At 41.8% G+C, this 6,128-nt stretch overlaps 1 pseudogene across 1 annotated transcript; it reads right to left on the bottom strand.

Annotated features, from left to right (window-relative positions):
* Nucleotides 1–1,241: 1,241 nt before the first annotated feature.
* LOC308433963 (large ribosomal subunit protein eL27-like) lies at nucleotides 1,242–1,644 on the bottom strand (annotated as a pseudogene). Its single transcript has one exon. The product of its transcript is annotated as a large ribosomal subunit protein eL27-like (transcript).
* Nucleotides 1,645–6,128: the final 4,484 nt, after the last annotated feature.

The raw sequence follows: 6,128 nt of genomic DNA, 5'->3' as shown, positions 1-6,128 counted from the left end.
TTCATATAATAATAAAAATAAAACCAGGCCTGGCAAGATGGCCCAGTGGGCGAACATGCATGCTGTACACATCTGATGACTCAAGTTAAATCCTTGGCCCTCATACATAGGCGGATGGAGATGACTAACTCTAGAAAGTTGCCCTCTGACCTCCGCGTGGATGCCATGACTCATCCACAGCCACACACACATATCACACACGCGTACAACAGTAACAAGGAAAACACATAGAAATGAATATAGGTAATAATATAAATCTTATTTGTATTTTATATGATGCTTGAAATAGGACAAACCATTGTCCAGATAGACCACGTGTTTTACCTAATTTTATATTTTAAATAACTGTACTAAAAAGGGGGGGAGAAATAGACGCAACTGATTTTTAACAACCTATTTTGCCAGCAAGTGTATACCCAATATAAACATTATTAACAAGGCATTTCATTCCTCTTTCTGATATTGAGCCATTAAAAGTCATAGGTGCTGTATATCTGCAGCACACTTCAATTTAGATGTTAATTTTCATCGAAAATACATGAGCAGCATTTTCTTTTTAATAAAATGTACAGTAAGTGTAGTAGATAATTTACCCAAGTTGTTATTCCAAACATACTTAGAATTTCAATATAGGAGTTGATACAAAAATGTTTCACTTTTCACAAGTGAACATTTTCTCCAGAAGATGTCAGTTACAAAATAGAAACCTTGGTGCCAGGCGTGGGAACTCTTCTGAATCACTGGTCATGAAGCATGCAGACACTCCCCAAGCGACAAAGACTATTTCTATTGGTTTTTTTTAATATCCCACCACAGCTACATGGTAACATTCGAATTGGGGAAGATATACACTTTTGTGGTAGGATGATAGGACAAAGAGAAAATCAAGCCGGAAATGACCCCAAAACATCTCTGTTTGCAGCTTCCATAGTGCCAGAAGGTACAAATGCAGGCTGCTGGGGGAGAAAAGTCTGGAATTGCTGAGCAGTAACTGGAAGCAGGAACCTTCCGGGTTCCACTTGTTCCTACTTGTAATGGCGGCAAAAGGTCACTGGGGTAACCAAGCGCCCTTTGATCAGATCTGAAGCCTGTTCCAAAGAGAGGAATTCATACCTAATACCGTGAACCTGGTCAAAACCCCACGACTGAGGAGATCATTGGCCCTAGGAGAGAAACCACTACTCTTGTTTTTCTTTGCTTTTTAAAATTTTAATGATGAAAACAAAACTATACTGAAAAAATCAAAGCTTCTGGAAAAACCATTTGTTCTTCCCTGTCCTGTATCTATTCTCAAACTTGACCTGGCCTCCTGCCTGGCCTTGCATTTCAAAGCTGGGTCTCTGAACACATCCTGTTGGCAACTGTTTCATCTAAGAAAATATCAACAAAGAGCCTCGTGGGCGTGAGGTGGTTGTGGTTCAACCCTCACAGAGGACTTGATCTCGGCTCCTTTGGTGATTTCTTTTCTTGCCCACGGCAGCTGTCACTTTTCAGGGATATCAGTCAATTCTAACCACCGGGGCATGGCTGTAAGGGCCGTCTGGGGTGCCATCATCAATATTTTTCAAGGACGATGGCTTTGCATCTGAAATAGCATCCACCCAAGACCAGCACCGCTTTCCCGGGTTTCATGAACTTGCCCATTTCGACAGCAAACAGCCGGCACCCAGCAGAAAGTACTCTTGTTTGTCTAAATGAGCACATCATGAAACTACCATTTGTCTATTTATGTCTATGCCCGTAGATTATAGAGATAACCTCTCCAGTGGGCAGCAGTTAATGCAGACTCATAACTACTTACAGTGCTAAAAATAAACACTTGAGTTCTCTGACAAAATTGGGACACTGGTTTCAACCTCCCCCTAAACCCTCACCTACCAAGGCTCATGGAAGAGGTGACAAAAACGATGTAAGAGCCAGAGCGCTGTGAATTGCTGTCTGCTGGACATGACATGGCCTTAGCGTTCATGAACTCACAACAGTTGTTCCCTGGACAAGATCATTCCAATAAGATCGGTCAGTAGCCCAGTAGGCAGCACTTAAGGAAGAAAGGAAGGAAGGAAGGAAGGCAGAGGATGTGAGGCAGATGAGGTGGAAGGGAGATGTTTTGGGAGGTGTCTTGGGGAGTGGGAAGGGGGATCCGAAGAGAGGCCGACGATCAATGTATGAACATGTCAGGGAATAAATGAAAACTTTCTTAGAATTGTATTTTCTCGTCTCACTTGGATTGAAAATTTAAAATATTAAGTTTTACTTCAATCAACTAAAATTAGATACAACTTTAGCCTCTCAGTTACCACATGTGTGGCTGCCACAGGCAATGGCACAGCTCTGGGAGGTTGTTGACCGTGGGGGAACTAGAGGCACAGGGAGGCAGCCGGTTTACCCGTTCACACAAGTCGTCAGATAAAGCTCAGAGTAGCTGACTTGCCCCAAGCGACTTTGCCAACAGGAATGGGAGCCAGAATTTTCTGAACTCAGAACTGTTTATTTCCTTTACCTACGCCTTGAACACCGTGCTGTCTGCCAGACACAATCAATTCCTTGACCTTTTCCTCATATCCTTCATGGATTCCGACCACGTATCATTATTATTATTTTTAATCAGATTTAAAATTCTGCCTGGAATTCATTTTGAGGTTCAGGTTAAGTGTATTCATTCATTCATTCATTCATTCATTCATTCATTCATTCGTTTGTTCATTTGTCTTTTCAACAAGTACTGGTCATGTTTCAAATATTTCCATGGAGGAGATGTATTCAACCCTCAGAAAACTTCTTGCATGTTAGTACTAGAGACAACCTCCCCACCCCATCACCTGTTCAGCTGCCCCCACATCCAGCTGCCAGGGAGGAACACCCTAGATGCTCACCATGCTCAGGCGTTGTCAAGGAGACACATGGAGGAAGGACATAGACTGGACACAGCATCCCAAGCTGACAGTTAGAACCTGCCAGTCAACCCTGTCCTCGTTCTCCTAGAGAGTATTTTAGAAGGAACCCTGACCTCGAGGTGATCACGCCTTGCTAGTTAAGAAGGAAGTGAAGGTGAGGTGCCCGGCAGAGAGGGATAAACACAGCAGTGGTCTCCCTTCATTTCCCCTCAGACCACGGAACCCTCCCTTGGTTCTCTAAAGCTCCACGTCATTGCAGAGTCATGCACTCAAGTTTAGATGACCAAGTAAGAGGTTTGAGCTGGATTTTACTTCTAGACTGTGACTCAGTCTAGCGGGAGTAAATTCGCCCAAGTGCAAGACCGTGTTGTGACTCTCTGAGTTAAGGAAAAGGGTTTGCCTGTCTTACCTGACTAGTTGAGCTTTTAAATTAAACTCCAGAAGACGTGGGAGTGCTTTTGCTTCATACTTACTGGGGTTCGAGTCGGTAGCAAAACTGGTAAGAGCTTCCTTCATGGCTAATGTCCTCCCTCAGCCATGCTGTGGACAGCCAGGGCTGGGTCACAACAGTGCGAAAGATAGATATCGCTACATTGTAAAATTTGTTTGAATTTTACACATATCATTTAAGCAATACACTTTGATCATTTCCTGATTTAATTTTTTTGTCTTTTTGTTTGTTTGTTTGTTTGTTTCCTTTTGTCTTCTCTTTGCTGAGACAGGGTTTCTGGAGGAGGGGTCAAACTTGCTAAATAGTCAAGAATGGACTTGAATTTCTGATCCTCCTGCCTCCACCTCTCAAACGGGGGAATTTCAGGTATGTGTTGCTATGCCTGGTTATATCTCCATTTTCAAAACCTTGTTGAACGTGTGGTCCAGAGGGTGATCGGGATCCTAGAATGACTTCAGAGTTAGAGAAATTAATCTTTATAGGATTGGGGCTTAGCACTGATCTGACAGATGTCTTAGGCCAAGCAGCGGGGCCATGAGCCATTCTCTTCAGGCAGAATGCATTGGTTGTTAAGGCAGGAAAGACAGTCGCAGATGTAGTAACTTTTGGAAGTGAGCTCAGTCAAAAGCCCCCTTCTCTGCAATCACTTACTGGGCTCCTCCAACCCAATAGTGGCCATTTGATCACCTCTGTCTTTACAAGTGAGGAAGCAGGCACTCAGAAGAGCAATCCGCGGAGGAAAGGCATCTGCTAGTAAGTTCTAGATTCCCAATTAAAGGAGCAGAGGTTGGCTCAAGCCTGCAGTGACTCACTCCCCTGCAGTAGGCCCCTGGAACTGCTGGTGTCTTTTCCTCACTTTTGTGGTACTGTGTCCAGATAGACCAGGTCTTGTCCATTGTTCATAGCTTGTATTACAGAGGAAAGAATCTCATGTGTTTTCCTCAGGATGCTGACTGTTTATGCATTAAAGTTTTATACTTTAAAATTTTAATTCAGTGCTTCTCCAGCATACATTAAAGGGTTATTTTTATTTGAGCTTGTGCATTATAAAGGAAGCATCGTGACATCAAAATAAATTGAGAAGTTAAAACAGCATTCCCCATCGGAATCCAAGGACTGTTTTCCACCAGATTTCTTTTTAAAAGCCCATTTACTGACGTGTATCTGATATACAGAAAGCTGCGCACATATCTAATGTATAAAAATAGATGACGTTGGAGGCCGGCTAATTGCCACTTACATTGTCGAGTACCTTCTAGGTCTTGTCTCTCAGGTTTATTTGTTTCCCTCCCCCACTCCCAGCCAGCTTCATAATAGCCAATCCCTGTAGCCTTGTTACTATTCTGTTTTTTTTTTTTTTTTTTCTGATTCCAGGGCCACTGAACCCAGAACCTCACCCAGAGCCTCGAAAACTGTATCAGTGAGTCACACACCCAGCCTGTTCTAGAATTTTCTGTCTTTAAAGCTGTGCGTATGGAAATCACTTTTCTCATTAAGGGAGCAGAACCTGCTTATTGCTTTAAAAACTGAAAACCAGAAAAGCAAAGACATGAAATATTTTTAATAGTCTAACTGAGCAGGAATTAATAGCAGCCATGTGTTGCTTTCTTTCTAGTGCCCTTTTATCTGTGAATAAATATTCACTTTAAAAGTAAAATCAATAGATACAGATATCAAATGTGCTTTTAAAAGTCATTTATCACACTTTCCCAGCCATTATATATTCTTGGAAACCGGTAGTTTTAATAGGTTCATCACAGTTATTAGAGAAATATATTAAAATATCTATATACAACTTTTAAATTTCTGATTTGTTTCTATGATATATATCATATCTTATACAGCATATATATATATATATATATGTATATATATATATATATATATGTAGCTTTTGACATGATCTTAAAGACTATAAACTACACTTAAAATAAAACATAGGTTCTACCCTTTAATAAAAAATATCATGTCTTCAGAATTGTTTTCCAAAGTAGGGAATTGATGGCCAATCAAAATTTTTGGCTTGAGGTTATTATTTATGGATTAATGAAAGTAAAGGAATGGGTAATGTAATGTTTATTCATCTCAATAAAGACACGCTCATGTCAGGGCCTAGAAGTCCCTAGCTAATGATGTTAGGTTAGCTGGATCTTTGAACACACACCTGCTGGCCTGCGTTCTAGAAGTCTGACCACCAGCAAGGCTTTCATGACATCCGGCCGGAGCCATTTCTCTGTGCTTGGGGTTCCGGTGTGGTCCTGCTGTTTCATGGGGTCTGGGCTACCACACGGGCTCTCAGTATTCTACCCTTCTATGGCATAACTGATTTAGGGTTCACTAAAGCTTGAGTCAAGCCCCTACAGAAAATAATTTCCTCTTTTTCCCATTCCAAGAGCCACTGGATTTTCTCTGTACTTTGATGAATTCCAGGACTAACAGAAAAGGATCTTCTTTTTAGGGAGGTCCCTGGTCCTCGTGTGATGCTTTCTTACCAAGGATTTTCAGAGCAATAGATGTCCCGTAAATATAAATAGGTCAACATGATCTCACCTACAGCTAAAAAGATAGCAATGTGTTAGAAGAAAGAACTACAGACAACGTCCCAAAGGGCCTCGGGCTGCACATAGAGAGGTGCTGGGGGAGACAACAATCATAGCATCAAATCATACACAGTGCCCAAATAACAGCCCCCTTGCCTGCCTCCGCGCCTTTAATCTGCTGTAATGAGAACTGCTGTCTGACTTGAATGTAGAAGTGCCTGCCATAGAAATGACTGGTTATGC

This window comes from Micromys minutus (genome assembly GCF_963924665.1).
Source record: "Micromys minutus genome assembly, chromosome: 21".
NCBI classification, from domain to species: Eukaryota; Metazoa; Chordata; class Mammalia; order Rodentia; family Muridae; genus Micromys; species Micromys minutus.
Note: the sequence above shows the minus strand (reverse complement) of the source record. Positions and strands in the feature narration are given on the sequence as shown.